This window comes from Octodon degus, unplaced genomic scaffold, assembly GCF_000260255.1.
Source record: "Octodon degus isolate 3935 unplaced genomic scaffold, OctDeg1.0 scaffold00009, whole genome shotgun sequence".
NCBI lineage: Eukaryota > Metazoa > Chordata > Mammalia > Rodentia > Octodontidae > Octodon > Octodon degus.
Window position 1 is genome coordinate 1224316 of NW_004524585.1, and position 23534 is coordinate 1247849.

Sequence of the window (23534 nt, forward strand, 5' to 3'; positions counted from 1 at the left end):
TACATCAACTACTTCCTGGGAAGAACTTTGCTTAACTTGGAAGATGCCAAACATTTACATGGTATAAAGGTCTTAATAATTAAGGTCCAACACCAAGTATAAAAAGAAAGAACTATTTCTTTGTGGCTAAATATAACTATCAATTCCACTTTTTTATTGTAGTCATCATGGCCCTTTATGACTGGTGAGATTTCAAGCAGAAAGTGGACACCATGACTGAAAGAACGTTAAAAGCTTTTTATTGGCCACAGGGTATCCTCTATGCCCTAGGAGTCAGGAAATACAATTTAACTTGAGAAAGCACAGCTTGCATAAAATCTTAAGAGTCAAAGTCATACATGGTGTTCTCCAGGATATTACTAGCTGGGAGCCCTTCTTAATTCCATGACAAACAAGAGGAGTAGAAGAGTGTGGCATGTGACAGATGAAGATATTTTCCCCCTTTTAGTGGTTCAAGATTTATAATACCATCAATATATTCATGGTCTTGCTCTTTTGCCTAGTGCTCAGAAAATCCACTCTGTAAGTACGATTTATTCCCGTTAGAATAGAGGAAATTTTAAAAATATTATGGACTATTTGGGAATTTAAAAAATGAAAAAGGAAGTCTCGGAAAAAAACTTCTGACCTTTCACTATTACATATAATTTTTGAGATATCAACTCTAACTATAGACAGAAAATGGGGAAGCAACTCAGAAACTTCAAAATTGTACTGATCATTTAACTAATCTTAAATTATAGTTGATATAAGATTAATACCAGGCCTTTGCTCTAGCCAATTATCTGCTTTGATAATTTTTTAAATATATCTTACAAATGTTAAGGGAGCCTCAGGATAATATATAAGTCAGTGAATAGTCAAGAGCGTGATTCTAAAATATCACCAATATTTTCAACTTTCCTTCTTAGTTTTCTTTTTCTTTTTTTTTTTAGGGAAGTGCCTACAGGGTCGTAGTTCAGGGTCTTACTACTAGATCAGACTTGTAGTGATTTGCCTGTTTATTGCCACCCAAGAGCTGGGATTACAGGTGCGCACCACTACACCCAGTCAATTGCTTTCTCAGTGCACCCTGGGCAGGGGGGCAGCACAGCAGGCCCAGAGGTCGAATCCCAGTCCCCTGCACCTGCTTGCAGGTGCTTTAATCTGCTGAGCAATTATTTGGCCGGCCTTTGTTACTTCTCCTTATACAGTTAAGAAATGGCTATTGATTATATTTTTATGCATTGCATGTAAGATGTGATAGTAAAAAGATGAATATAGGTTCCTTGACTGAGAGGGATTACAATATTTTTGGAGAAACAGACAACCATGAGGCAATCCCAGTGTGATACATGTTTTGACAAGGAAGAGCAGTATGCTAAGGGATCACTTAAAAGTGGGCCAGATCTCTGCAATTATGAAAGAATTTCTAGACAAACAGATATCTAAGCTGAATATTTATTGATGAACTATCAGGCAGATGAAGGAAGCTGTATGGTTTGAAGAAAAAGAATGAAGTAGAGCAATGAGAGATAAAAGCAAATAATGGAAATGATCTAGAATCAGAAGAATATGAAGCTAGAAGAGATTGTGAGCATGACTAATAAAACAAGAACCTTATGTTCTTGTTTCTCTGTGGCACACATTTTGTTGAGGAAGCACTCTTACTTCACCATGACAGAAGGAGAGAAAAAACAGAATTAAAACTGCCATGACAAAAATTTGAGAGAATTTCTCTATAATGATTTAGTTTTTGATGTGAATAAATACAACAAGAAATGTTCATTGACTATATTTTATATCCCAATCAATGTGATTAGAGTTCATCTAATACTCAGAACTTCTTTTAACATTGACAGTGACAATTTTTCCACTTGCAGATGAAAGTGAAATCACCCCAGAAGTTACTTTGGCCAATATCACAGAAATAGAATATATCAGAGATACTAAATCAGTGTGCCCATGTTATGCTTTTTTAAAAATTTCTCCCATGTTACAAGAGAGGCAATTCTCTACTATAAAAATGAGGAATAAATAGACACGTTTGAAGAGAGTAGACAGAATCAAGGTTGCACCTATCCTTCCACAATTTGAAGTATAATACAATATACTTGGTTCACAAACTTAATTTGTTCTAAATTTATTTTTATGTGTGTGGTACCAGGGATTGAACTCAGGACTCTGCACTTGCCAGGCAGGCACTTATGCTACTGAGTTATCTCTCTGGCCATAAAATTTTGGAAAAGATGTCCATGCTTGTGTTTTTATGGGAAAGATGACTAATCATGTTTGTCACCCGATGCAGAGCTTGAAAACAAAAAATAAAATCTTGCCAAATGCTTCTGTTTGCTAACTAAATTGTTTGTAAGCAAAAGCATTCATGATCTGAGGTACCACTGCACAAGGGCTCCTGGTGTTAAAGATAAAAAGAAAGATGTTGTTTTACCAGTCTTCTGGAAATCTCAGGTTTTTCTCAGTAGTTTAATCAAGTGTAGACATGGAAAAAGTGAGTAGCTACACTGATCTAGAGTAGAAATACATGTAGGTGGGCAATGTCTTGATCATCTTAGGCTGCCACCATAATCTGGGGAGAGTAAACAACAAGCAATTTTTCATAGTTATGGAGGTTAGAAGTCAAAGATGAGGATGATAGCATGATCATTTTTCTGATGAGAGCTCTCTCTGGGTTATAGACAGTCTCTTTCTTGATGTATCCTTACATGGAGGAGACAGAGGAAGAGAAAACTGTCTTTGTACAGGGACACTAATGTCATTATAAGTGCCTACACTCATGAACCCATCTAAACTAGCTACATCCCAGAGGCCCTGCTCCAAATACCACCACCCTGCTAGTTGAGTTTCAACATAAGAATTTAGAAACAATGAACAGAATTTAGACCACAACATATGGGGGGGAAGAAAGATGATTAAATATGTTACACTCTCTTAATGAATAGAGTGATTTATTCTAATGGTGTTTGTAAATGGGATATCATGTCTGCATCTTTACAGCAATCAACCCCTCGGAAGAATGTATGCAATGTGTTATTATTGAAACTGTCCTACCAATTTGATTTGAAACTGTCTCATTGCTATTTATTTATCAATAAAATTATGGGGAAATAAATAAATAAATATGTAGCTAAAAAAGAACCAAAACATTCAAGACCTGAACTATGTGTATCCTCACTAAACGGGAAAGAAAATAAAGACCAGTGGGACCTTTGCAAGGCAGAGGCAGTGGAGTTTTGATAAAGTAAAAGCAATTTGCCTCCAGTAGGAGAGATGGAAGATGAGGTAATTAGTTGACTTTTAAATGTTTAATATCTCTTGTGTTGATTTTCAGCTAATATATAAGAGTAAACAAAGTCTGTGTGCTTATTTTTCTAGAAACAGAAAAGGAATTGGAGTGTGCTTTACAAATACACTTGAGGAAAGAGGAAACAAAGGGTCAGAAAGAAGCTGGAAACTTTCATGACTAAATGTAAAAATGAGGTCTTCAGAGGAGAAGAAAAGGTGAGGAAAGGGAGCAGACAGAGATGACCACTGACACCCCAGCAAGATCTGCCTTGTGGCTACTGAAAGAGAAACACAGGTGACAAGTAAGAAAAAAGTAAAATTCCTATGCTTTGAAAGATATACTCACTACATGGAAATACAATATAACTGAATAATTAAAAATTCACAATCTTAGTGAAGAATCAAAACAATCTTTTAAAATGAATTAGAAACTAGTGACAAAAACATGGTCCTTATCAAGCTTTGAGTAATATATTAAGAACATATTTTTCTTCTTCCATCATCATCTTTTACCAAGATGGAATTTAGAAACAATATTACCTACTGTCTGCTGATTTACAGATTATATTTTTTAATAATTGATAACTTTAGTCACTACTAAACCTTTTGTAATCGAGTTATAATTTTGTTCACTTTCTGAAGTCCAAAAACAGAATTGAACACTAAAATCTAATGGGTGCTAATTATGTTGAAACACATCACTCAACACATTAGCAGTTCTCAAAATGAAGCTGGCATCCTCAAGACCATTTTGCTGTGCCAATAAATAGAGGTTGATTTTTCATGAGATTAAGTTCATAACAGCTCTTTTCACTATGTTGACATTTACATTGAAATACCCAAAAACAACGATTAACACTGAACTTCTGGTATTTTAGAATGAACCAAGGTAGTTACCAAACTATGTGGTCACTTTTTTTCACTACCAGTACATTTACTTCTACTTAAGAATGCCCTTGAGGACCTGTAATAGGTAGTGTTTTGATTGAGTTAATAAACATGACCTAAATTTTATTGGGGATATAGTTGTACAATTCTGTCAATATGCTAAAATATATTGATACTTACATTTTAAGTTTGTAAATCAATTCATATGTAAATTTTTAGTTTAATAAAGTTGTTTTATTAAAAAAAGGAATGCCTTTGAGCAAACACTACAAGTGATTGTCATTAAATCCGAACCCTTGAGTGCATGTGTTTTTAATATGTCAAGTGACAAGATGACAAGTACACAACCTCATGGCATACCATATTTCAATGGTTGTTATGAAGAAAATTATTTGTGTCATTGTTTCAGTTGTGAACTCAACCCTATTTTTACAAAACATAATTTTTACTGAAAAGAACAACTAGAAGACTGATATGATTATTCCGACTGGAAATTTTGCAGATTACTTTCTTAAAAATGAATGAAGTAAGCCTGTCACTTAAAGAAAATATCTGACAGTATTTATTGCCAATAACAATTTAAGCTTCAAGTGAAAGCTTCCATTAGCTTGACAGCTCTCCAATACTTAAAAAAGCTTCTTGTGAATTTGTTAGTGAAACTAACAACTGGAATTTCTTGATACTGGAAAATGAAATTCATCAATATTTAGAAAAGGTACATGAGTTAGCATCACAATATTTTCTAAATGTTTAATGTATCATATTATAAAATCATCAGAGAATACATTCAAGTTACTTGATGGATAGGTGTATTATATGATTTTAAAACATTGTTATAATTTTAGATTCCATAATATAAACTTTTGAGAAAATCATAGTCATCAGGTTTAGGTGTATTATTAAAGAAGATTATATATTTACAACTATCTATAAAGGCTATTAAAATCCATATATCTATTAAATTGCATATATGATGTATAAAAGATTAAATTTTCTTTATTTCAACCAGAACCTCATAGTATAAAATATTATTGTGTAAAACAATAGCCTCCAGCAATCTCTATTCAGCCTAATATTAAGGAGATTTGCAAACATTAAAAATGTGAAGAGTACCACTCTTCTCACTAAATTTTTATTTGAAAAATACAGGGTTACATTTGTGGGTTACTGTTGTTTTATTTATTTTGAGTGCTACTGCGGGTCAAACTCAGGACCCTGCATATGCTAATCAAATACCTACCACTGAGCTGCCTCTCTGAAGTCATGTTAATTGTAGAAAAATGGACAGAACTGAACATCATATTATGTGAATTAAATCAGACTCAGAAAAACAAGTATCGTGTGTGTGTGTGTGTGTGTGTGTGTGTGTGTTTTGATATGAGAAATCTAGGAAGAAAACAACAATATGAAAGTAGAGGGGTGACTATAGGAAAGGAAGGGGACTATGGAAGAAAAGAAGGTAACAAGGAGGTTCAAGTGATTTTAACTGTGTTGTCACCCTGAATAAGAAACACCTATAGCCAATTGATTTGGTAGAGTTCTGATGAAGGAAGACCCAGGTCTGAGTGGCACCAATGAAAAGGAATGTAGCCTGGGTAGACTAAACAGGGAAAGAAGGAGATCTCTGTCTACTTCAGAGCTCCAGTCTTCACCATCACTCTGGGCACTCATCTCCTGGCTTTCAGCACAGACTCCTCAGCCTTCTACTGCAGGCCGTTGTGCTGCCTGACAGTGCCTCACATGAGACACTGCAGTGAGCGCCAGACCTTCAATTTCTGACTGGATCCTGCAGCTCGCTCGTGTGCAGACGGCCTTCTCGCATCCTCCACATCTGACTCTGCAGGGGTCAGTGCAACCCTGATTTATACACATCCTTTTTAAAAAATTTAAATCTGTTCCTCTAGTAAACTCTATTTAATTCAAATGAATATCATAAAAATATGATATATATGTATACAAATGTCACCAAAAACCTATAATCCTGTACAGTGAATATAAACTAGTTTTATTTATGATCAATTCAGTGGAATAATTATAGGTTCTTAAATGAATTATTATTATTATTATTATTATTATTATTATTATTTTGAGACAAATATATGCTATGTAGCTCAGACTGGTTTTGAACTTTGTGTAGCCCAAGCTGCCCTTGAGCTCATGATGATCCTCCTGCCTCAGGCTCTTGAGTAATGGGATTACAGGTATGGGCCATCATACCTGGCTAGTATTAAATTTTTAAAACTCTGTGCCACTTTGTGCTTTTATAATATTATTATATGTAATATATCACATATATATACATATATATGTCACATACATATATATGTATATATATGTAATATATATATATTTTTTTGGTCTGCAAACTTAAGTTGTCGACCCTCCAGAAGAGAAGCTTAATGATATTATTACCCTAAAACATAGGCTGTTGAGCTTAACATCAGTATCTGTCTGACTATCAAACACCTTAGACATAACCTGGAACAGGTGTTTAACACTGACAAAAGATCTACAAATATGTGATATATATACAACAATATGTCTTCAGTAGTCTTCAGTAGTCTTTTAGAGTATAAAGGAGCCATAAACCCAAAAGTTGTAAGAACTCTGCTTTAAAAAAAATTCTCTGTTAGTTGTGATTTCTAGAATATCTAAAAATGAAATTATTAAATGTTATCTTTATTTCACAAATTGTACCAGTTAAAAGGAAGCATCTGAGGTTCATATTATATTTCAAAAGATCTGAAATACATGCCTTATTATAATAAATCCATTCACCATTCCTTTTTTTCTACAACTTTTGTGAGGACTGTAAATCAACACTTGTAGAAATAATCCTAAGGGAATTCTGCAATGGCACTGATACACTTGTAGCCTACATATCTCCACTTTTATTATCATGCCTTATATTGCAAAACACGTGCTTTGATTATTCCTTTCTCAGGAAGTATTTCTGTCCTCTCAGAACTCACACTAGGAAGCTCAGATGAGTTTTTCCTTTCTCTTTCTTTTGAGGATCTTAACCGTACAGAGCTCTTGCCATAAACCTTCAAGCTTCCTTCAGTTTCCTCCTAAACACATAGGAGAAATCTACAAATAGGATAATTATAAATGAAAATCTGACTTTGATCCATAGATCTAGGTCTAGATAATATGTTATGGTCTTGACCATGATCTTGAATTCGTAAACATATTTAATAAAAAGATAAAGAGGCATGATGTTTGTTAGATAAACTTTTTAAAGTTGCCTAAACAGGGCTGGCAAGATAGCTCAGCATACTAAATGCCTGCTTAAACAAGTGCAGGGACCACGATTCTATCCCTGGCACCATATGCAGGGCGGGCCCCTCCCCCGGGTGAGCTGAGCCTGGACCAAGTCTGGGTGTGGAGGCACATGCCTGGAATCCCAGCACTGGGGAGGCTGAAAACAGGAGGATCACTATGACTCCAATCTGTGTAGTGAGCCCCTGTACCAAATGCATTTAAAAAATAATAATAAAGTTACCTAAACAAATACTTTTATCAGTACAGATGAAATTAACATAAATTATTAAAATCACACTTCATTTTTCCCCTGGATGATTGAATCAAGGCCCCAGCTTCAAGTATATGACCTCTTTATCTCCATTACATTTTATTTTTGCTTCTTATACCACAGTCAAACTTACCAATATCTAGAATTTTTCTACATCTTAAATCTTTAGATAAGGGACTGTAGAGGTGTACTGTGTAAACATGAAGCAGGGTGAAGATAAGCACTACAGAGTGAAGTATAATCTGAGATGTTGCAACCTAAAAAGCAGGCCTAGGGGCCTGAACTCTTGACAATGTAGTTATCTTCCCTGGAGGATACAGATAAGCCTAGAATATTTAAAAAGAATCACTTGAGCTACTATTGTACATCATGTAGCAATCCTACCTTTCTCTTCCAGTAAATTCCTGAATATTCTGGATATTACATTTTGAGGTTTCAGGGTCAGCCATGTAGATGAGTCAGGGCCATTGCTTGACCAATTTGCTCTCTGTGAAAGCCTGAGAGAATACTTTCTCTCCGGGTGACTCTCCTTAGGCACACTATATATTGTCAATTACACTCCTCTGTGGCCCCATTATCTCCTTGATCAGAAAACCTGGGACCCCACTGAGTTACAGGATGTTATAGTACAGGTTCTCCTAAGTCCTGAGTACTCTCTGACCAATAAGGGCTATAGCCAAACTGTTGGCTATCCTTGTAGCCCTTCTTTTTCTCTAATTTTTGGTCTGCAAAATTAAGTTGTCGACCCTCCAGAGGAGAAGCTTAATGATATTATTACCCTAAAACATAGGCTGTTGAGCTTAACATCAGTATCTGTCTGAATATCAAACACCTTAGACATAACATGGAACAGGTGTTTGACACTGACAAAAGATCTACAAACTGCTGTATAGGGTTTCAGGGTAAGTCCTGAGGGGATTTGACTGAGCTTGGCAGATATAAAAGTTACATTTTTTGTTATATAGGTCTTGCTTTTTCTTGGTCTTAACCATCCAGCAGAAAAGTATAAAAACGAGGTATAAAAAGTAAAGCCATATTAATATGCTGAGCTGTAAAAGGCTTAAGTCAACAACTTCTGACATTGCCAGTCATACAGATAACCCACTACTAATATAAATTACTGGACTATATTGGATTACTTTGCAGAATTCATGCACCTACAATATATGAATGGCAATGGAATACCCATCTCTGACAAAACTAAACAAAAAAGGGGGACATAAATGAAGGACTATTTATTTTTTTTATTTTATTGAGAAACAATTATCAATGAGACAGTTTCAAAACTGATTAATAGGACAGTTTCAATAATTAATACATTGTACATTGTTATCTTCTTAGTGGTTATCGTAGTACGAGATGCACACAGGATATCCTATCCAAGCACTATTAGCACAAATCTTTCTTCTCATTGAATTAAGCAAAAGTAGCTGTATATCTATCCTAACTATTCTGCATATACAGATACAAAATGGTCTGAAGGACTATTTTGTAGTGAAAAAAAAATATATATATATATCTGTATATACAAAATAGTTAGCATAAATATACAGCTAGTTTCTGTTAGTTCAATGAGAAGAAAGTTTGAACTAATAGTATTTAGACAAGATATTATGTCTGTATCATGTACTACAAATAATTACAACAAAGACAACAATATGCAATGTATTATTATAGCTGTCCTACTAACCTGTTTTTAAACTGTCTCATTGCTACTTCTTTTTCAATATAATTAAACTTTTAAAAAAATTGAGGTTAATGAGGAGTGAGATTTATTTTCTGTGTGATACCACTTTGGAGTTTGAATCTTCATTGCTGCCTAGCTCATCAAGCAGCAGTTCACACTTGACCCACCAGGTCCCTCCAAGCTGGAATTCTTTCACCTGCCAACTTTGCATTCTCACTTTATCTCTCAAAATAATAGAATGCTCATTTTTGTCTAGGCAAATTTCAGTCAGCTAGAAGTTTCTTTCCCAGCCTTCCTTTTCTCTAAATAATACTAAATAAGATATGCATAAAGTTCTATGCAAATGGAAGTCTCCTATAGACCTCCAGAAAGCCTCAGGAGGAAAGAGAGAAGACACTCTTCCATGCCTTTTCTCCATCCTGCCTGAGAAAGCAGACATGATCCTCTCTGTAGTGACTACACTGGGGGCCTGCACAGTGCATATGACTATAGGCCATAATTGCTCTGCAGCAGAGTGCTGACCTGAAAGGAAGCCAAGTCCTCTGATGGCCATGCAGACATGCCTTGCTCTTCCTTACAATTCTGTACATGAGAAATGAATGAGCTTCCTATCTTACTTATGCCAGGTCCCTTCAAGCTTCTGCTACAAAAAGCCCCATGCTGTTCTAACAGATATATCATCCACTACCTTTTTCCTTTTTCAAAGTATAAGTAGCACGAAACTATTTTGATCAAAAGACTTTCAAATGTATTAAGAGATGTGGAACCACAGAATGGAGAGGAGATATTGAAAATTCAATAAAGGGTACAACTATTTCTAGAGATTTGTTTTCACTTTTGTGAAACAGTATCACTCATTGTCCAAACCCATCCACAAGCCCCTCTTTCCAGCCTGACTTTAAGGCTCTCCTCCCCTCATTTTGACTCTTTAAATTAATCTTCTTATTTACTTATAGTAAGTCCAAATATCTGCAATTTTAAATCATCAGTTCACATCTGTCTTCCTCTCACTCCAGAGAAATACCCCTAAAATGTAGTCCTGCATTTTCAAGAAAAAGTGACATCAGAGCCTATCTCAGCATTTGCATCAACAAAAGAACCAACTTCCCCAGAGATAAATTAAGCAATTCTATTACAAGGAGCAACAGCCACAATCAGGTCTTTAATGGCATTTTCTGTTCTATCATTACTTAATTAAGAAGCAGCAAAAAGACAACTAAAAATTTAATGAAATTACAAAATTCCCCACAGATTTTACCAGAGTTTCTGGATATCATAAAAAATACCTAGAAAGACACAAGCCCAGATTCTACCCATGCTCCTGTGACTAATGCAGGAGTGAAAGTCATCTCTTCCAACACAAGATGCACTTTTAGTAAATAATTTGCTCTCCTCTGAACTTCCTCCCTGCTTTTAACAATGCATGCAGACATTGCCACCCTAAGCCTGAGCTTGCTTACTGCATCTGTTATAGGATTTATCTCTCAAAATGCTGTGGATGCAGCTTTGTGTTAGACACTGCATAAAACATTTTCATTTTACTTTTTGTCATCCCCTCATAGTTTCAAATTAATGCATATTCTCTGAGAATTTTATTATATAGTACACAGTTTTCCTATTAATCTAAATTATTACAATCACCCTTTAGTTTCCTCTGGATGATTGACTCAAAACCCCAGCTTCAAGTATATGACCTCTTTATCTGCTTACATTTTATCTTTGCTTCTTATACCATACTTACAGTCAAACTTATTAATATCTAGAATTTTTCTAACTCTTAAATCTTAAACTCTAAATTTATTCTTTTAAGTATTAAAAATAATCATTTTTAGGTTAATATGTCCATTACAGGAAACAAAACACAAGAAGGAAAACACAAAGTCATTCACAGATTAGTTGGATGTGTCCTTCTAGGACCTGAGTGTGTATACCCATAAATGCCACAGTGTGCAACTGGGATTGCCCAGTGTATGTCATGCTTTTCCATACATGAACAACCACAAATTCAAAATTTCAAAATTACAAGGGTGATTTTGAAAACCAAGAATATGCTAAAGTAAATCAGTCTGATTAGGACAAAATTATATTCCTGCCTTTCTTCAGAACCAAAACTTCACTGAAGATAACAATGCCAATGAACCTCTACATAGAAATATTATCAGAATAGATATTAAAATATTGGCATACCCTCCATGCTCAATCTAAAATGAGACACAATGCAACAAAGTACACCAGGCATGCATCAGAGTGATCAGATCTAGATGATGAAGACTTCATCAAGAAGGTATGGTTCCACCAAATCACTAACGTGTTCCTAGGGGCTATCTAGAAGCACACACACACCAGCGGCTTATGAAAGTGGCTCTTTCCAACATATAAACCTGAACACATTGCACAATCTCTCCTGGTGTGCTTCTTTCTGCTGCTCTGGTTCCACCTAACCACTAGGCCTGATGCGCACTGCCCAGAGGTGCTGTAACAATTTCTAGTCCAACAGGCATCTTTTCTATCAATTGTAACAAAAAACATTTACTTGCTGTCTAGCTCATTACCTCAGGTTTTCATCATACACAGTCATATCAGGAGGTCTATAAAGCTTAGATGCTGTGCAACAGAGTATAAAATTTATGCACAATAAACCGAAGCACTTTACCGAAATGTACATTCAGACCTATGGTTATGACACAAAATCATATTTCAGACGTGGCGATACTAACAAAAGTCCTCACGCTGACTCCCTTTTCTCTCTTCACTGCATCAGTCGCTGAGTGGAGAACTACATCTAGTTCCAAAAAGTGGCTTTAACAAGGTCACTTCTAGAAGACAGTTCCTTCTAAAAACTAACAAGAGGATATTTATGCAAGGATTATTTTTGTACTTGTAATATAATTTGAGCACTAGGACTTATTCTTTAACACCAACACTGACTGAAATGTAAATACAAAACAATGACTAGACAGTTTGAACTGACTCCAACTTCTGCTCTGCATGGTACCCTTCCCCCTCCAATGAACGCTCATCACAGTTTTCAAGACATCACATGTGACAATTCCATTCTCCAAATGCAAAGATTCCTGAGAAGCAACAACAGCAAAAAATATCTAAATACTTAACGGGTGTTATTTTAATCCATAGAATTTTGCATGTGCAACCTTTTTAAAATTAATTATATGGTTTTTGAGACAGGAGTTACACTGACCTAGGCCCAGGCTGGCTTTGAACTCACTATGTAGCCCTGACTGGCCTCAATCTTGTGGCAATCCTACTGCCTCAGCCTCCCCAGTACTGGGATTACAGTCATGTCCAACTATATCCAGCATATGTGAACTTTCAATATCTGGAAAGACTATACGTTTCCAAAAAACCTTAAATTTCCCATATGTATACTGGCATTAAGTATACTGCACAAATATATTCTATAAAGCTATAATTATAAGTACCTTCTAAATAGAAACAATCTGGCCTAGAACCCTAACTCTTTCCATCTTTTTTAACCCAAGAAACAGATATATGTATATGCAATACTTAGGATTTTAACCATTTCACTTCCTAATTGCTTTTAAAAGTCTTTCTTACAAGCTTTAATACAAAGAGTGCTGAACATGTGACTTTACTAATTCTACTTCTGTCATACACTGGTAACCTTTTTAACATCTAGAAATACTAGATGTATATTAGGATTCTTTTCTCTTTTACATATACCTATACATTTAAGAAAGTAAAAAACAAAGTGTTTAGACTTAAAAGATGCTCATCTTTAACCAGCAACAATTTTTAGCGTTCTGTTCTTCTGCATTTCCACAACAAGAGCATTTTCAGCCTTTCGAGATAATTTTGGATAGAGGCTAAGCAAGAATCTGCACCTCTGCCACTCCTCTGTCACTCTCCTCAGAGACTGTTATGGTTTGTGTCTAGTTGTCCCCCCAAAGCCTCATGCAGTCATGGGGCAGCTTCTAGAGTGTGTGATAAATTCATGATCCAATGCTGGGAGTATGGGTGTGAGTGCTACACCTGCACTGGGACAGATAATCTGCACACAAATGTAAGGAAGGGAGAGAGGCTGGCTAGCAGCCACAGGTGCTTCTCCTCCTTTTGCTCTTTGCTGATTTCTGCCACCATGAACTGCTGCCCTCTGCCACGTGCAGCTCTGCCTTGGAGCCAGCCAACTATTGACTGAAACTTCCACTAACTGTAAGATAAATAAACCTTACCTTCCTTAATTCTGGGTATTTCCTTACTTAATTTCCTTCAGATATTTTGTCCCAGCAATGAGAGAAAAATAACAGACAGAGACTATAGAAAAGGAAGAAAAGTAAAGAGAAATAAAAGGGGGAAGAGGAAGTGGAGGAGGAAGGAGGCAGTGGAATATAGAAAAGACTACCTTGTCATCTTCAGTGAAATTAAGGGAAGTCCATTACCCTAAATGACAATATATAAGGATGAGATGTAAAGTAGAATGGAAATTAGGTCAAGGGTATCGGGAGTCCGGCAGAGCCTAGGCACTATATTCAGATACATCCTAAATTTCTCACAACATAGGACCAAATAGTAGACCCTTGTAGATCGGCAAGGTTCTAGTAAATGAACAGACAACAGAAGGTTTCTAATTACTTTGTGTTGAAAAGAAGCCAGAAATATGAGCCAAAAAAAGAAATATAGGAAAAAGCTATCCTTGCCATGGTGGTGACAGCACACAAAACATGAACAACAGATGGTTGTGCACCTGCTGATATTGGAAAACTGGAAAAGAAAGCATGACTTTAGGATTCCTGCATATGAGTATGTGGACACACACACCACACCGTTCTGAAACAGACATCAGTTATACGTTGGATTTCATAGAATCCCCAAAGGACCTTCCTGGTTCTGCCCAGCCCAGGAGAACTTAAGGAGACACCTGTCGAGCTCCCATGCCCTGCAAGCTCTCCTCGCTGATTCCTCTCCCAGGAGCTCTCCTAAATGCTCACTAATCTGAGATGAAAAACATCAAGTAATAAGAAAAGGAGAAGAATGAAGGGAAGAACTCGCTATACAGAAGGCAGATGAAGATCAATTGTTGAGAAAGAAAAACAAAATAAGTTGAAAATTTTATATCCAGCCACATGCATAAGACTAAACAATTGTCCTTTATTATGTCTAGCACCTTACAGAGTAGTTTCTACATAATAAATATTGCATCAAGATTTGGTGACTAAATGATTTTTCTAAAGTCCCACTTCCCAATATGACTGGTTTCCTTGAGAAAACATTTTAGTGTGGTTTAGTCTGCCTGTATTTTCTGAAATGAAAGAAATATGTATAATTTTCTGTGCTGCTTAATTAACTCAAGTCCTTTTAAAGGCTAATTAGTAATAAGGCCAGCCAAATAGGTCAGTGGATTAAAGGCCTGCAAGCAGGCGCAGGGTCCAGGGATTTGATCCCCAGGCCTGCTGCACCGGCCCCACCCTCGGGGCGTACTGAGACAGCAATAGAGACTGGGCTTGGTGGCAAGTGCCTGTAATTCCAGCTTTTCAAAGGCTGTAAATGCAGATCCCTCGAAGTCCAGTCTAGTAGTAGACCCAGAATACCCTATAGACCCTTCCCTAAAATACAAAATAAAATGTAAAGTGTAATTAGTATAATTCAACATGTTTGTTGATTCCTTCACTATGTGAAGATCATTGCAAGATTTTACTATAGATTTGATTTTTTTTTTTTTTTTTTTTTTGCATTACCAGGGATTGAACTCAGGACCTGGCGCTTGCCAGGCAAGTGCTTATTCTACTGAGCTATCTCCTCGGCTAGATTTGAAAATGTTATCTCTAGTAATTGAATACCTGTTTAATTAATTCTCAATTTTAAAAAAGAATCAAGTTTCTTAATTGGATACAGAAGGGAAAGTGATAGTTTCTCATCACCCTACTACATTCTTAAGTCTCTTCTAAGGAAAACCACAACCATTCCCACATGGGAATAGAATAGGTAATTACTATAACTTATAAATAGTGCAATTGAATTCATATTTAATAATATCAATATTTATTTAATTAAATCAATTAATATTTAATAGTTGCTATAGTTTGTGTCTAGGTGTCCCCCCAAAGCTTCATGCAGTCTTGGGGCAGCTTCTAGAGCTTGAGATTGATTATTGTGGGTGTGGATGCTACACCTGCCCTGGGGCAGGTAATGTGCATTTCAATGTAAGGAGGAAAGAGAAGCTAGCTGCTTGAGCTGCTGCTACTCCCTTGCATTCTTGCTCTTTGCCACTGACATGAAAAGTTGCTTTCTGCTATGTGCTGCTCTGCCTTGGACCCAGCTGAAGACTGAAACCTCCAGTAACTGTGAGCTAAGTAAACCTTTCCTTCCTTCATTTTGAGTGTCCAGTTTTTGTCCCAGCAACAAGAGAAGAGTAACTAAGATAGTAGTAAATGGCATCTTAAATGAAAATTCATATGCAGTGGTATGCTGTTATTTATTATTAATTGGTTCCAGCTTCAGCAAATAGTAACAAAAATGAGGAGTATCAAGCAAATTTTTTTTAGCTGGAAATGTAGTGGGTTACAAAGTAACCAATACCTGTAAGTCCTAACTTGTGCTTTGCATGCTAGGATAAGGTTTTCAAGTCAAAATGCATCAAGTATCAAATTTAGTGAGTTTCAAAGCATTAGAATACCACTATATGACTGTGCTTCTTTACACATTCAACCAGTATTTGTGAAATGCCTCCGATATAGAAGATGCTGTAGTGTATGAGGCAGCATATGCTATTCAAAGCATAAGTGGCATGTAACTGTGATACTTTATTGGTATTGGTAAATAAATCTTATTTACATTTTTATATCAGATAAAAAGTAGTCCTCAATGTTCAGTTTATTAAGGAAAGGTAAAGAAAATGTTACAAATAACATGTGCCCATATATTTACTGTGTACCCTCCTATTCCTTCATCTTCACATCAGTGTTTTAGGAACATATGATTTATGGAAAAAATATAAAAAGAAGACTTTTATAAAATCAAATTTAAGAACATCTGGGAAAATGGTAGAGTGGTGAGCATCAGAGAAACCACCTCTCTGAGATTTGATGTTCAGACAGTGGAATATAGCAATGTGATGAACAGAAGGACAGAAGTGGGCCCCCAGCACTCAGGAAGGTTGTGAAGTAAGAACTGAAGCCCACGAGGACCACGAAGAAAGAAACTTCAAGAAGGAGGCAGCAGGTAGCACTTTATCCCTGAGACCAGTCTTACTGTGTAGAAGGAGTTGCTCAAATGTGATTACTGGTGACCCTAGAAGCTTCCACAGGGAAACACACCACTGGAACGAAGCAGTGGATGCAGCAGATTGCAGTGGCTGGTGATTTATTCAGGTTCACACATCCCACAGGACAGGGCAATTGGCTGGTATAGCCATCTTAGAGAGAGAATGACTGAGCTCAGGACTCAGAGATGCTATGGGCTCGCTCTAGTTAGCAGCTCCTAATGTCAGGGGAATACAGAACTGAAGTCAAGTCAAGAGGAGGGTAAGGAAGCCCGTAGGAGGCACAAAGAGTTCTTCAGGCTGAACAAATCTGTTTCCAGCCTCACAGCCAGACACTAGCCTGAACTTAAGGGGAACTAAAGATATAGACTTGCTGAGATTATCCACCACCCTAACATAAAGCTGTGGCTGGCTTGCTGGTAATAATAAACCCAGATCTAAACTATGTCGTCCACATTGCCTTCACCAGAAACACCCTTTAAAGTGGTTTTATACCTTTGTGTTTTTTTCTTTTTTTCCTTTTTAGTTCAATTTTAGTTTTTGGGTTTTTTTTCTTGTTCTTATTTCTATATGAGTGTGAAGATGGGTTCTAGTTTTGTTGTGGTGGTGGTGGTTTTTCTGGTCTGTTGATTTTATTTCTTCCTTTTCCCTTTCCTTCCTATTTTCACAAAGTTTGTGTGATCCTTCTCCAGCCTTGCTTCTAATCTCTTTTTATTTTTTTATTTCTCTATTTCCCCCAAATCTCTTTTAAACTGTGTCCTCTGAGGTAAAATCAACCATATTGGAGGCTTATTTACTAAATACAATTCTCTTATGCATTTTAAGTTTTGTTATATATCTAGTTCGTATAGTTAAAGGTAGCAAATTAATAATTATCACAGTTTGATACTTTCTACAGTGTTTCATGCTATTGTTATTCTTGGTGCTATTATTTTAGCCAAGAAAACATAATTATTCTAATCAATTGTTCTTCCTGGACTGAGGTTGAATAAGGGTCACAAAAATACAGTAGGCCAGTGCTAGAAGGTCAGGGGCAGCAACTTCTCATCTCCAATAAATTGAATCAGTAGGATCTTCAACAGACACAAAGATAGCTACACCTGGAAGACAAGTCTAAGAATTAATTCATTTCCTTTGGGTTCTAATATTAAAGCAATATACCATAAGCAATATAAAGGTGTCAAGCCATGATTAAACTTTTTAAAAGGTATGAAATGAGGAAAAGACTTGAACATGATGTAACCTCAGTCTCCCAGTTCACCAAAAATAGATCCAGGGGTAATGAGATGTAACAAGCCAGAAGCCACGCATGTGGCCTATCAGAAGTAATAATAGCAGAAGTAATAAGGCAGATGAATGAGATACTAAAAAGTTCAAATGAGAAGTAATATCTCAGATAGTTATAGAGATAGTGACAATAAAAGAAATGCTTAATGATTCTAGAGTAGATACAGATGAAAAAGGAAAAAAAAAGAAAAAACAGAGGTGGTTAGGAAAAATATGGAAACCAGGAACACCCAGGATGAAAGAAATGAAATCTATAGAACTGATTGTAACATATTTAGGAGATTGAAAAGTCCATTGAAAGTTTACACAGCAGAACAAACCAATATGAGGACAGAATTTCAGATAGAGAAGTCATGATTATGGTATAGTGATGATGAAAAGAAAAAAATTTTTCTTATTTTAAAGAGAATAAAAAAATAGATAAGCCATTAAAAATGGTACAGAATTTTTTAAAAAGTATGTATTCAACAATGGATGTTATATTGTTCACTGTTGTCTTCAAAGTAGTTGCTCAGATTAACAGATATAAGCATGTAAATTGGTCAAAATAAAAAGTTTGCTCTTCCTGTCAGCCAGCCAATATGCCAAAAGGGAAGAAGGTCATGGCCAAGAAGGTGGCCCCAGCCCCTGCTGTTGTGAAAAGCAGGAGGTAGATGCTTTTTCAAGGGATTTACCAAGAAGATGGCATTGGACAAGACATCTAGCCCAAGAGAGACCTCACCTGCTTTGTCAAATGACCTCGCTACATCCAGCTGCAGTAATAGAGGGCTGTACGCTTAAACAGACAGGTGGCTGAAGGTGCCCCCTGTGATTAACCAGTTCACCCAGGCTTTAGACCACCAAACAGCTACCCAGCTGCTTAAATGTGCCCACAAGTACAGAACAAAGACCAAGCAAGAGAAAAAGCAGAGGCTGTTGGCCTGGTCAGAGAAGAAAGCTGCTGGCAAAGGGGATGTCCCCACTAAGAGGCCACTGGTCCTCAGAGCAGGTGTCAACACTGTCATCACTCTGATAGAGAAAAAGAAGGCTCAGATCACTGTGATTACGCACGACGTGGACCCCATTGAACTGGTCGTGTTCCTTCATGCCCTGTGTCTCAAGATGGGGGTCCCTTACTACATTATCAAGGGGAAGGGCAGGCTGGAGTGTCTACTTCACAGGAAGACCTGTCCTGCTGTTGCCTTCATGTAAGTCAACTCAGAAGACAATAATGTGCTGGCTCAGCTGGTGGAGGCCATCAGGACCAACTACAATGACAGATATGATGAGATCCGCTGTCACTGGGGAGGCAGTATTCTGGGTTCAAAATCTGTGGCTCGTATTGCCAAGCTGGAGAAAGCAAAAGCTAAAGAGTTTGCCATTAAACTGGACTAACTGTACTCTTGAGTTTTCTGTACATAAAAACAACAAATTGTCCTTAATCCAGTGTAAAAAAAATTAAGCAATAACAGCTCTCTTCAAAAAGCGATAGAAATTACTAGTACAATCATCCTAGCTATCCTATGTACATACATATGTGGTCTGTTTTGCCTTCCTTCTTTTCTCTCTTTTCTTCTTTCCCTCATCCTAATTGACTTTTGTAAAAAAGCAGTTTCTCTCCCTTTGACTATATCTATTGTACCTTTCAGATTTTATTTACTCCTTCATGTTTTTACACTAGGGAGACAGTACACTGTTTACACATGTGGTTCTGATTTATTTCACTTATGGGAATAATGTCCAATTGTATCCATTTACCTATAAAAGCCTTAAGCTTATCATTTTTTCATAGCTAAGTAAATACTCCATTGTATCAAAGTATTACAACATTTTTATCCATTCCCCAGTTGATGGGCATTTGGGTTGTTTCCAAAATTTAGCTATGACAAATTGTGCTACTATAAACATGAGTACACATACGCCTCTATGGTATGTTTTCAATTCTTCTGGAAAAATACCCAGAAAGGGAATAACTGATTAGAATGGCAGTTCTAATTGCTATCTTTTGAGGAATCTCCAAATTGACATCCATCATGGTTGGACCAGTCTACAATTCCACCAACAGTGGAAAAGAGTTCTTTTTTCCCCACAGTCTCTCCAGAATTTGTTATTGGTTGATTTCTTTATGATAATCATTCTTTCTGGGGTGAGATAGTATCTCAGTGTTTGTTGCTTAGGCATAGGAATACTACTAATTTTTCTGTGTTGACTTTGTATCCAGCAACATTGCTGAATTTGGTTATTAAATCCAGAAGTTAGTGGTGGATTTTTGGGGGACTTCCATGTAGAGTTTCTTGTAATCTGAAATAATTATAATTTCACTTCTCCCTTTTCAATCATTATTCCTTTTATTTCTTTCTCTTATCTAATTGCTCTGGTTAATGCTTCCAGAACTATATTGAATAGAAGTGGTGTTAGTTGGCATCTTTGTCATGTATCTGATTTTAGAGTGAAAGCTTTCAGTTTTTGCCCATTTATTATGATGTTGGCTTTTGGTTTGTCAAAGATGGCTTTTATCAGATTGAGATTAAAGACCATCTAATCCAATTTTCTGTAGTTTCTATCATAAATGAGTGTTGGACACTGTCAAAAGCTTTTTCTGTGTTTATAGAAGTGATCATGTGGTTTTTGCTTTGGGCTTTGTTGATGTGGTATATTACATTTATTGATTTGGTATGTTGAACCATCCCTGCATCCCTGGGATGAATCCTCCTTCTTGATGATATGCTGTATTTTGTTTGCTAGCATTTTACAAAGTATTTTTCGCATCTGTGTTGATTAAGGATATTGGCCTAAAGTTCTTTTTGGGGGAATTCAGGACTTTCTCTGTTTTTTTTATCAGTGTAATGCTTGCCTCCAAAAATGAATTAAAGAGAATTACTTCTTTTCCAATTTCATTGAAGAATTTGTGGAATATTGATAGTAAATCTTCACTAAATTTCTTGTAGAATTCAGCTAAGAATCTTATCAGGATGTGGGCTTTTCTCTTTTGTAAATTTTTCATTACATTTTTAATTGACAGTGCAAGAGAAACTCCATTTTCGTTCTGTGACTCCATTTTAACAAAAGTCACTTAAGTTCACTTAATCTGTAGATAAACTCACTTCCTGCCACCTCCCATGCAATTAACCATAAAACCTGAGAAAAATAAGGCTATAAAAAAGGAACCAAATAGAACATCTTGGGAAGTATGGTAGAGTTAACCCATGATATCCAGTAACTACCAGATGGTAAACAGCATCTAAAAAATGTAAAACTTGTAACAATTTTGTGGTAATTTTGTAAAATTCCTGTAAATGTGAAAACATGGTTCCTATACATATCTAAAACATATGTAACCTAAAAGCAAAGTTCAAGCAAGTACTGACATTTTATGAATCCTAACTTGAGGGTTAGGACATCACTCACCATCTCACAATAAAGCTTCTTTGTTGCTACATCTTTAGTTTCTCTCATGAGAGATTAACTGAGTTCTGATGCAACACAATTTAATTAACTGATATTGAATCATTCAAAATTTTCATAGGATTCAGTTTTTGTAATTCATATGTATCTAGGAATCTATCCATTTCTTCTGTTTTCCATCCTCTGAGAGCAAGATTTTCAAGTAGGTATGGATGGATGATCTTCAGAATATGCACAGGATCCATAGTTATTTCACCCCATTCATTCCATATTGCATGAATGTGAGTTTTTTTCTTTTCCTTTTTTGATAAGGTTGAATAGGGTTTATCAATTTTACATAAGCTTTCAAAGAACCAACTCTTTGATTCATTAACTCTTCATACTGCTTTGCTTCAAGTGCATTAATTTCTGCTGTAATATTTATAATTTTCTCCCTCCTATGAGCTTTGGGTTTGACTTACTCTTCTTTTTCCAGAAGATCAAGGTGTAGCATTAGGCTATTTGCTGTTATTATGGTTTCTTAATATTAGAGTTTACTGCTATAAATTTTCCTCTGAGGACTGCTTTAATTGTATGCCACAAATTCCACTAAGTTGTGTTTGAATTTTCACCAGACTGTAGATATTGTTTAAGTTGTTCTATAATTTCATCTATGACCTATTAATTGCTCAGGAGGGTGTGATTTAATTTCCCTGTGTTTATGGAGTTTTGGAAGTTTCTTTCATCATTAATTTCCAATTTCATTGCACTATGTCAGATAATATGCATGGGATAATTTCAATCCCCTTGCATTTGCTAGTTCTGTGGACTAGTATGTGGTCTATTTTAGATAACATCCAGTATGCAGCTGAAAAGAATGGGTATTCAGATATTGTTGAATGGAACACTTTGTAAACATTAACTAAGTTCATTTCCTCACAAATTTGGTTCAGTTCTGCTACCTCATTGCTAATTTTTTGTCTAGTTGATCTATCTCTGACAATGGGGTGCTAAGGTCCCCTGTTAAAATTGTTATTATTTATTTGATTTTTATGTTCATTAAATTTGTCTTATATAGTTGGTTGTTCCCATATTTGGTGTATACATATTTATGATTGTTATCTCTTCCTCTTGAAGTTTCCTCCTAACAAGTATATAGTGACTTTCTTTATCTCATTTGATCATTCTTGATTTGAAGTTCACATTGTGTGTGAAGTAGCTACGCCTTCTTTTTTCTGGCTTCATGTCACATGGACTATTGTTTTCCATCCTGTAACTTTCAGCATATGGATTTTCTTAATTGAATGTATTCCTTGTATACAGCATATTGTTAGATTTTGTTTCTTGATCCACTTTGACAGTCTGTTTCTTTTAATTGGTGAATTGAGGGAATTTATATTGATGGTTATAGTTAATATGCATTGGCTTTTATGTTTGGCATGTCATTTTCCTGCTATTGGTCCCCTTCTTTTCCCCTGTGTTTAATTTCTTGTCCTGTTTGTTGGTTTCTTTTTTATTGTTCTTGCTATTGTTGTCATTTTTTACCTCTTTCTAGAATATCTTTAAACACTCCTTGTAGGGTTGTTTTGGTAGCTATGAATTTCCTTAGTTGTTATTTTTCATGGAAGTATCTTATTTCTCCATTAACTTTTAAAGACAGTTTTGCAGTATACATCAATCTGGGTTGGAAGCTATTTACTTTCAGGATTTGAAATACTTCACTCCAAACTCATCTTGACTTGATGGTTTGTGTCGAGAAATCTGCTGTGATTCTGATGGGCTTTCCTTTAAATGTGATCAGTTTCTTTTCTCTGACTGATTTTAATATGCTGCTTTTGTGCTGAGTTTCTGGGGTTTTCATTGCTATGTCTGGGTATAGATTTATTTTTGTTAGTGCTAATTAGAATTCTATATGCTTCACTTACTGTGTGCCAGACTCTTTTCTCATGCTTGGAAGGTTTTCTCCCATTACTTTCGCAAATATTCCTTTTATGTCATTTATGGTGACTCCTTGTTCATTGACATCTACTAGTCTTACATTGCTCATCTTTGCATCATCTTGAAGCTGTTGAATTCTTATATCCTGGTTCCTTGTTTTTAAGAGATCTTTCCTTATGAGAAATAATCTCTCAGATAAAGAAATAATAATCATAATGAAATAATTGCTGAGCATATCTAAACAAGACATAGATAAAGAAATATGAAAGCCATTAGAAAATTACAAAAAGCTTGAATGAACAATATAGGCAAGAATT

At 35.9% G+C, this 23534-nt stretch overlaps 1 pseudogene; it reads left to right on the top strand.

Moving 5' to 3' along the window:
• Positions 1 to 18497: 18497 nt before the first annotated feature.
• On the top strand, positions 18498 to 19290 carry LOC105741035 (annotated as a pseudogene).
• Positions 19291 to 23534: the final 4244 nt, after the last annotated feature.